Below are 10,809 nucleotides of genomic sequence, written 5' to 3' on the forward strand. Positions count from 1 at the left end.
CTCTCTGTACTTCAAGAACAGTTTCCCGTCTAAAAATCTGTTTTCTGTATTATTCGCTTGCTTGTTATGCACAAGTCTACTGTTGTTTACAGCGCAGTCGGCCGCTGTTTTTTTTTTTGTTTCATTTTACATACTTCCGAAAAGAAAACCTAATTTCTGCCGTTCAATACTGAATAAATTTAAACTTTTTAAAATTATGCAAAATGCAAAACGTTAGCCGTGTCTCTAATAAAACCGCTGTAACGTCAGAGGTAACGTTCATATGTTAATGGTTTTCTTTCGTTTTTGATGTACTGCAGAATATTTTTTATAAAATCCCAGGCCAGGAAAACCACCTTCATGTTTTTATGTGTTTTATCTTCAGCTACTTTGACACAAAGGCATCTGCTGTGATGCTCACACCTTTGATAAAGTCTTGCGTGTGTCAGCTTCCTTTTTTTAAATACAAAAATATGTAAATGTACTGATCTGAATTATAATATTTCTGACTGTCAAAATTCCCCATAATCAAATCGAATTGAATTGAATCGAATCGTGGAACAAATCGATTCTGGACCTTAGTGAGACAGCTGCATTACTTAACAATATATTAGCCTCAGCATAAGTCAAAATTTAGAATAGCGGGAGACGTGCATTATCCTGGTTATTTTTTTGGCATATGTGCTTTTTGTCTTTTTTTTAGCAAAGAAAAATATCTTAAAATCATCAAAAAAAACCAGGGAGAGAAGGCTTAGCGTTCCTCCATTTAGCACAATGGATATGATATTTACTCAAAAGTATTGTTAAGATATTCATTGTGTGTACTCATGTTGTACAGTGTTTAACTGCATTATGGTTACTGTGGTTTAACAGAGACAGTATTTTAGTTGCCACCACAAGGAGGCACTGTTTCATTGTAAGAGCACGGATGCTGCGTCATCACGCCCCTAAGAAAAAAAAAAGTATACCACAACGAAAATGGCACCCATGAGAAAAGTTTTGCCGCGTGTTGATGAGAAATAAAGTTCCCAAAAATATTAAGGACATTTTTGCCTCCGTCATCATTTTCCTTCGAGTTGATCGCTGTCGATGCTGCAATACTCAACAAGTATGATGATGTTAATAATGTCTGAGACATCCAATGCTAGATGATCCATATAAAAAAAATTATGATGTAATTCAAACAGTGGCACATCATTAATATTTAGGGAAATCCAATTTTTTAAGTTGCACCAAATACATTGTGTGATAGGGCATAGGAAAAAAAAAGATGTTTTAGGGTTTCATTTTCATCAGTACAAAAAGAACACTGATCCACCTCAAAGCCAAATCTCTTTTTTTAGAAATTCTGCCACAGTATTAGTTTTGTTTAAAGTGTGTTTCTTTAACTTTAGGTAGAATAGGCTATTTCATAAATTTTTAGTATGCTTTATCCAGTGTATATGAAATAACTAAATTAGAACCATGCCATGTAACCATTCTGTTGTAACTATGAAATATTTTGTCTTTGAAGAAACTACTAACAAATTTCTTATTGCATTTTTATCAAACAGCTGACATTGCCCTAGCAATAAATTTGGGAGCACTGATGAGAAATTATTGTATATCATAAAAATTTTAATCAAATGAAGCAGAGGCAGTGGGACCAGTTCACAAAATTTGTTATATTCTCTTTGAGAACAGTTTAGACAATATTTTTCTGAAAAGTCTGTGTAACTTAGAATGACACCGTTATCATCCAACAAATCTGTTATGAATATAATATTTTTGTTCAAACCAGTCACTCTTGAAAATTGATTTTTGATTAAGTGTTATTACCCTATTATTCCATAAGGTTGAATTATGGGGAGAAGTTGTGGGTAAATCTCATTTTCCCAAAAATGCAACGTCTGTTTTGGAAAGTTTGATATCTTTATGGGGATTTTATTTGCCGCAAAATCACATTTCAAAATAAAGTCTAATCCTGTATACTATTTTATTAAACAAGAATCATGGGATGTGGAGCTAAGTAGAGTCTGGCTGTGACAGACAAGATTTTAACCATTTAATTCTAAGGGTGCCAACCATAAATTCCAATTCTGGAGTTTTGATACCACCTTTATTGTATCCCTTCACAAGCTGAGATCTTTCTATGTAATGGGTTTTATTCCTCCACAAAAATTCGAACACATTTCTATTTATGGTTTTCATGGTATTTATCGTTTTTTTATTTTTTATATTGTTTACGTGGCGCAAAAAAGGTTGGGGACTGCTGTACTAGCAGGTTGCTGAGTAGAAATCCTTGTAGTGTTTTGAAATATACCACTTTTTCCATCAGTTTCCTTGTCAGGAAACAACTTCCTGTTCAGCAGAAATGCCTCTGGTTTCAGTGGTGTGTGTGAGAGCGTTTCAGTAGTGTGTGTGAGAGCGTTTCAGTTGTGTGTGTGAGAGCGTTTCAGTAGTGTGCGTGAGAGCTAAAATTTCAGTAGTGTGTGTGAGAGTGTTTCAGTAGTGTGTGTGAGAGCGTTTCAGTAGTGTGTGTGAGAGCGTTTCAGTAGTGTGTGTGAGAGCTAAAATTTCAGTAGTGTGTGTGAGAGCGTTTCAGTTGTGTGTGTGAGAGCTAAAATTTCAGTAGTGTGTGTGAGAGCTAAAATTTCAGTTGTGTGTGTGAGAGCGTTTCAGTAGTGTGTGTGAGAGCGTTTCAGTAGTGTGTGTGAGAGCGTTTCAGTTGTGTGTGTGAGAGCGTTTCAGTAGTGTGTGTGAGAGCGTTTCAGTAGTGTGTGTGAGAGCGTTTCAGTAGTGTGTGTGAGAGCGTTTCAGTAGTGTGTGTGAGAGCTAAAATTTCAGTAGTGTGTGTGAGAGCGTTTCAGTAGTGTGTGTGAGAGCGTTTCAGTAGTGTGTGTGAGAGCGTTTCAGTTGTGTGTGTGAGAGCTAAAATTTCAGTAGTGTGTGTGAGAGCGTTTCAGTAGTGTGTGTGAGAGCTAAAATTTCAGTAGTGTGTGTGAGAGCGTTTCAGTAGTGTGTGTGAGAGCGTTTCAGTTGTGTGTGTGAGAGCTAAAATTTCAGTAGTGTGTGTGAGAGCTAAAATTTCAGTAGTGTGTGTGAGAGCGTTTCAGTAATAATGTCCCTTACGGCACCTCATAACATTGCCTAGAATCTGTTTAGGAAGTCCTTGCCTACTTATCTGTAGTTTCTGTGTTATTCTACTTGCCTGTTTGGAAAGTCTTTTTCCTGGATCCTGTGCACGTCTCCTGTAACTCTTCTACCCTCTGGCACCACCCACAATAGTTTTTACCTTTGTTTAACTATTTTTAGATACTAAAGTAGATCGGAAACAAATGGGTTAAAAGTTATAAAGCTGTGATATAAACTACATGTTTGGCTTATATTTATTTTTTATTTTGATATGCTTGATTTTATTTTTGTTGCTCAAAGTGAAATGTTGATTTAGATTTGCACAGATCTGAGATCATTTTTGACTAATTTTCACATTATCACTTACTGGGCTTTACTGTTTTGTGTCTAGAAATCTGCGTAACATTTAAGCTGCATACTTGTCTGCAAGTACCAATAGCTTATTCTTGCTGTTGCTCAGTTGTGGGAAACTGTAACCTGCTTATCACAACAGTCTGAAGTGTCTGCCAAGCACATCCCACAAGCCACAAGAATTAACACAAGTCTAGAATGTACCATTTTCACTTCCTTTTTCACACTGTGTTGTACACAGATCTTAGAAGCTTTCTCTCGTTGTCACGTCCTGGGATTTTTTTTTAATTTATTTTTTTATGTTGTAGTTTCGGTTCCTGTTTTGATATCCATTCTCGTGTTTCTATATTCTTTTTTTTCCCTTCCTCTCTCTGCGATGTCTTTCTGTTATTTGGTGTTTTGCTTTCAGTGTTTTGGCCTCGTTGTCTGTGTCTACCATCTGTTTCTCTGATTGTTCCCACCTGTGTCTCATTCTTTTTCACTTTTCATTTCTCTACTTTGTGCCTCGTTGTCATCTGGAAATCTGCTGAAGGATGCAGGAGGTGAAAGTAACATCCCATTCTTAATCCATAGAGTTTAATATGATGATGGCCCACCCTTTGCAGCTATTACAGCTTCAAATCTCCTGTGAAGGCTTTCCACAACGATGACCTGGATGACTGAGAACCTTCACAGACAAAGTTTAGGAGTGTGTTCTCAAATTCATCCCAAAGGTCATGTTGAGGTGTTCCTTTCACACCATAATCCCCCCCTCCACCAAACTTTACACTTGGGACAATGGAGTCGAACAAGTACCGTTCTCATGGCAACCACCAAACCCAGACTCGCCCACTGGATTGACAGACAGAGAAGCAGAGATGTCTCCACAGCTCTATAGTCCAGCAGCGGCGAGCTTTGCATTGCGTTTAGTCATGCAAGGCTTGGATGCAGCTGCTCGGCATGAAAACCTGTTCCAGGAAGCTCCCTATGCACTGTTTTTGAGCTGAGGCCACATGAAGAAGGCACTCTTTTTTTTTCTCCCCACCTCTCATTCTGGAGTCAAGTGTGTGTGTGGTCATATCTTTGCCTTTTTCAAAGCATCTCTCATAACCAATGAAGCAGACTGGATTCAAAACGTGGTACTCAGATTCAGTCAGTTTATTTACAGTGCTCCTGGAAGTTAACTATTTACAAAATGCGGATGAAGCCACAAATCTCCAATCTCTATTTACAAGGTCCTTTGGAGAAAAAAAAGTCTATCGATGAGCTCCAATCTCTCTTCGACCTCTCTCTCTCTCCCACCAGGGAAATGACAGTTTTTCTGCAAAGCAGAGAGGAACAGGTAAGTAATCTGGAGTTCAGGGTTACGGATTAGATTATTATATAACTTTTATTCTTTTTCTTTTTTAATGTTAGCTAAATATTTGCATATTGTCTGTCCTTTGTCTTTACTGCACAATGAGCTAGAATGACTGCCTCCGGGTTGTACGTCCTGAATGACAATAAAGGTCCCTTTAACTTTAGTGGATTCGGTTTTCTTTGGATCAGATATTCCCAAAGACAGTTTGAAATGAAAGTCAGAGTTTATGTGGGCCACATAAATGCTGATCACGACTCAGCATTTCCTCCTTTTTGTTTTCACTGATTTCATTGTGTTCATTTTTGAGTTTTCTGTTCCACTTCTACTTTTTTTCTTAAAGCTTTCTTTTTGCCAGCTGAAGGCCATTACTCCATTTTACCCATTTTCCTGTCAGCGACAGCATATAAACTGCACATAAGGTCAAATATAATAAGAATAACATGTAACCCAAGAGTGTGCTTTTGTTTTAAGACTTCTGCTTTCTTAATATTTAATCATAAATCTCTTTCAAACTTTATTAGAAAGTGAATTTCTCTTTATATAAATACATGTAGAAATGTTCCAGTATGGCCCACACTTTCTGTTTTAGATGTTTGTGTTTTTTTTAAATGAGCCAATCAGAGACTGGCTTTTTGTTGTGTAACAGGCCTCTTTCTTTCTCCTGAATCCTGACACTTATTTAAACTTTCAACTTTTTCATACTTCATTTATCTAAAAGTTTATTCATCTTCTCTAGAACGCGTTTCTCTGCAATAAACAGAAGCATTTGTTCTGTGTGTTAATAAGAGATGAGCTGATAGTCATCAGCTTATTTATAGTCTCCGCATAATATTTCTGCATCAGGGAGTCCCCTGCGCTTCTCTTTTGACACCTCAGAGAGTGAAGGCGGAGACTCGTGACATACTTGCTCTCTTGTGCCTTCTAGGCAGGAAGTGAAATTGACCTGCCGCCACGTTGCCTCCACCCAAAAACAAGAAATGTTGCCTCTACCTTGTCCTTAAATTGAAATGTTTTTACTGTTGCTGTCGTTTTGGACCTCAGGGCCACCGCATCAGTCAGAGTACAGTGATCAACAAAGTCCATAAAAGTACAACCTCAAAGCAGCAAAGCTGATTATACATGTAATTCCCAGTTAAGTCTGTGTTTAATGAGTTCAAACGACAATATGCCAGTGCTCCCAGGGGCTGTTGTTTAAAGGTAATTCTGTTTACTTTAGTCACAATCTAATTTTAGGCCTGTCCTTTATAACTTCCATGACTCCAGTTTATGACTGTGAGCGTGGTAATAACTCCTTAATTTGTTTGTTTGAATAAAGGCACATTCTGCTTGAGCAACATGGAAACGCTGTTCTCGGCATTCAGCCCATCAAATGATATTTGCAGCCATAAGTCATCCGATGATGAGCCTGTCATGAAATCCATATTTAGCCAGCGTAATGAGGAAGATATGCAGTAAGAGCAACTCATCTGATCCATTCGGGCCCTGGATCATGACCAGCCGGGCGTCTTCTGGCTTTTTCATGTGGTTCTTTGTCATATAGGGAGAAACACATCGAGCGACCAAGGACATGTCCAAATATAGCTGTCGATGATCAAACAAAGGAAATATCTAGATATGTACTCCCAATAATGCGACACACCCAGAGTAATTACGTGTGTGTGACAAACAAAGGCAGCATCTAACCTCTCGAGTGAAGGACAAACAGACTGACAAACACATCAGGTGTCTGTGCCACCAAGGTTTTATCATTTTATTAGATTTTTGGTTCCAGCTTTTAATTTTTTTTGGTTATTCTATTGATGAGCTTCAGTTTTGTGATATTGTTTGGCTTTTTTTTATTATTGTTCTAGCTCCCGCTAACTTGTCTCCGTGTTTGTGCCTTTGTCTTCCTGGTTTGTCTTGGTAATTGTTTTCATTTGTTCATCTCTTTGTACATCCAGTCTCTTTGTCTCAAGTGGGAGAAGTCCGAAATGTTTGGGAAGCTGAGAGAGGAGAGGGCAGGGCTCAGAAAAATAGATAGGCTCCATCCTCTGGGGACCGTGATTGCTCGAATAACTTCATCATACCAACTGTTTGTTTGAGTCTAGACTAACTGATCAGTCACTCAGATCACTTTTGGAGCCCTTAAAATTCTAAAAATACCGCAGATACATTAATAAACTGCTTGAAATGTTTAAAAATACACATTCAAACTGTTGGTACTTCCTAAGTGATATAAGGCTCTAAAATGAAGTGGCAAGACAAGACAATATTTTGCAGGTGTGGCCAGGGTGTGAGCACCAGGGTGGCAGAAAAACTGATGTTTCTAATTTTTGTTTTCCTGGGTGGATCCTGCAGGAGTCCAACATGGAAGCTAACATCACCCTGATTTCCTCGACAAGCAACCGGTTTTTCCACAGACTTCTGGATTATTGCAGAAAACAAAGAGTTTGTGATGCTTACACGTTATCTTCACAAACCGACGCCAAATTGAAATGTAAATCAATGGCAAGAACCAAAATGCTAATGTCAGGCTGTAAATGAAATACACAGGGGTGAAATGACTTTAACATCATCAGCACTAAAGGTCCCCGACAGCTCCTGAGGTCTAGCCACTTTTTGATAAACACCCTCTAGCATCAGAATTCACAGCTGGAGTATTTTACATGCTTATGTTGCAGAGCAGTGATTCCCAATGTATGGTCCACAGCCCCCTGGTGGACCGTAAGAGGCCAATTACTATAATTTACTGTTTTTTGTTTTTTTTAGTTGAGTGAAATTCTTGCTACTTCTTTTTTCCCTGAGATGTCCCCACAGCATGTGGAAATTGTCACAGATTTTAGCCTGCACGCCCTTCCCGGCACAACCCTGCACTTTATCCAGGCTTCTGACTCCCTGAGGTTGGGTTTGTCTTAGATCTTCGGTGTTTTGAGTGACACCAATTTAAAAGTCACATCTTTTGAACTTTTAAAATCTTATAGGATAAACTGACAGGATAGAATGCACTACTAGGGTCAATCAAATGGAGAGTGAACTGAAAGGTTTATAACAGGGATGTAAAACTAATTTTACATTGTTAGCCACATGCAACTCACTTTGACCTTAAGTGGGTCAGACCAGTGAAACTCCTCTTTCTGTCAGTATAAAGAAGTTTAACCATTGAATTCCTCAAATATCTTCATATAATAAAAAACAAATCTATTGCAGATAGTGAAAAAAGAGGAACTTTACCATCATTTCTTTGTTTATCTATTACTTAGATACTTTGGTGCTTTAAAAATAAAAGCTATAAAAAAAAACCAACTTCGAAAATCTTACATTTGACACCCGTGGTTTGCAAGTTGGTGATGAGACCTTTGCTTCAAAATAAAATATGTTTGTTTTCATGAAATCTTTACATTATAAAAAGAAACAGAACAAATGAAACAAAGAAATGGTGTTTAAAAATGTCTCACTCAGATGTATCGTCATTGCTAAACTTAAGAAAGGACTTAAAGCTGTTGATGGAGTATCAAGTTCACCAAATAAATGATCAAAAGATTAAAATAAATCAGTGAAACCATTAAGGAAATATTTAATTTTCTATCTGTGACAGTAGTAAATGGACAGATACATACACATTGCTTTCTTCTCTAACTGAGCACCCAAAGCACACAAAAGCAGAAGCTGTGACTGAAGGTCCGTGTGAGCTGCAGAAGATTTTCACATTTTAAACAGTCTGAATTGAGGAATAGCTGCAGTGGAACAATATGTGAAAACGTCTTAAGCCTGTATAAACCACAGGCCTACCACAGGGAACTAGAAGTAGAAGAAGTGCTAACTCATTTCCGGGGTTTTGGATTCATTCCTGCAGCACTCTATAGCTGTATACCCAAAATCAGTTTTTCGGTTGTTTGTCTATGCAGGCTGCGATGAGGAAGTCATATACAAGTTAATGAGGTCTGACTGGGAAAAAAATCTAATAAAAACCAATTTCAATAAAAAATGGAATTGTTGAAAATGCTGCATTTTTTATATATGGGAACAACAGCCAATAAAAAAAGTTCAGCTAGAAAAAATACTTGTGCTTCCTGGATGTAACTGCAGTTTTTTGTGCCCCCTCACCCTCACCTGCACCACTGGTTAGCCACTTAGGTGGCCAGACTTCAGTCTGTGGTGACTTTGGCCTCAGCCCTGCTAAAATGGCTGCACTGTTTGCACCCAAACCTCTCAGGTAAGCAAACAGAAAGGCATGGTGGGCGCCAGCTCAGCTCTCCTGGAGAAAATAAAATCATATCAGAGGCTGTGATCGAAAGTTAAATATGCACTGCCTTATCTGATGCCTGTTCATACTGCAAGTACATGTATATTAGCTGAGGAGAGAGTCTGCACTAAAAGGTCACATTAAACATGTTATATACACAGCCACTTTATATAGTCGAATCCCTCAGGCAACAGGCAAATAACAGCATGTGATTGGCTGCCAAAAGTACAAAAACCGGAACAGAACCAATGTGACACTTTAAATAACGTTTATCTGACAAAAAAACTGTATAGCTGTCAGAAAACATGCCGTCCCTGTCACTTTAAATCTGGCACTCCAAAATGAGGAAGCACAGCAACATGAATGGCTTTTTATATCACATCACTGTGCATTATATACATCAAAGAACACGTTATTGGATTCAGCTTCAAACGTCACTTCAAAAATCACCTGCCAGACATCCGTCCTCAGTGCAGCTGTGCTACTTTTTATAATCTGGAGTCTTTCCCTCTGCTGTGCTTTCTCTTCTCTTTCAGGGAGCCAAATCTATCTTCTGAGAACTTATGAGCTGCTCAAGATCTGCGAATATAAACAGATAAGAGACCACTGTCTGCAGCCTTAACCGTGAAAATCTGATGCTTTAAGGAGAGAACGGTGGATGTTCATCCTCTGCTGTTTATTTGTATGCTCTAGAAAGCATGAGAAATGCTTATCAGCCATTTCTATACATACAGAGACTCTTAAAAAACAAAGATGTCATCATACGTTAAATTAATCATCTTTTAATATTAAATGTATTTCCTTATTGGTTACTGTAAATATAGTTTTCGTATGTCTGTTACAGTTTCCCAGCAGCATGAGCATAAAGTTAGTTATGCTGAATGGACGTAAATATGTAGTGCAGTGTTATTATCATGTATTAGAAGTAAAACTACTGCTAATAATAGTGTAAATATATTGAAGGCACTTAAAGCAGAACAGCTGCCACGGTGAGTGCTATTTATATTATATTATCAGGGGGTTTCCCCGCCAGAGCCAAAATGGTGAAAACACTTTCGTTGTTTAGGATTAACTCTACAATTACAGGCATTTCCTGTAACCTAACATAACATTTAGCCAGAAATAAAAGAAAAATGCACAGATTTATGTCAAATAAGTAAAGCAGACATATTGCTCTTAATGTACAGGGAAGGTAGGAAGCAAATGAAATGGTAAATTAATTACAGTCTGCATATATTCAACAGTGCCTGAGTATAAAGTGCAGCTGAATGAATGTACATGGTGACAAGGTGGCAAATTTACAGTTATTGCACTAAGAGTGCATCCCGGGCAGGGACCCTGGTAAGCCTGAGGGTCCAGCCATGAAAAACACAAAAATGATATGTAGAGATGTATATATTTTTATCACAACATAATGTGTTGAATAGACACAGAAAACAGGAAATTGGAGATTGTAACAGTAAAAAGGCATAGGAGTGATCATATATGGTGCACACACAGAACATGGGTCGTACAGAGGTCAGAGGGTGCCTTAAGAGGTGGTGCCTTGGAACAGACATGAGAGCCACTTCACAATACGTTATGTTACCTGGTAATTCTAAATTGGTCAGGGATGTGAGGTAGATAAAATGCTCGAAGTGTATAGAATAAAGCGATGTAGTTAAAAGTGCTTTGAATGATCAGAAAGACGAAAAATGTAAACTGTGAGTCCTTTACACTTGCGAGCACAAGGACCCACAATGTAAGACATAATGCAAAAGCAAACAAATCCATTTACTCTGAAGTGTGACTAAAACAGAGCTCA

This window comes from Rhamphochromis longiceps, linkage group LG20 (genome assembly GCF_057381845.1).
Source record: "Rhamphochromis longiceps isolate RC_006_pf linkage group LG20, R_longiceps_female_GT1.1, whole genome shotgun sequence".
NCBI lineage: Eukaryota > Metazoa > Chordata > Actinopteri > Cichliformes > Cichlidae > Rhamphochromis > Rhamphochromis longiceps.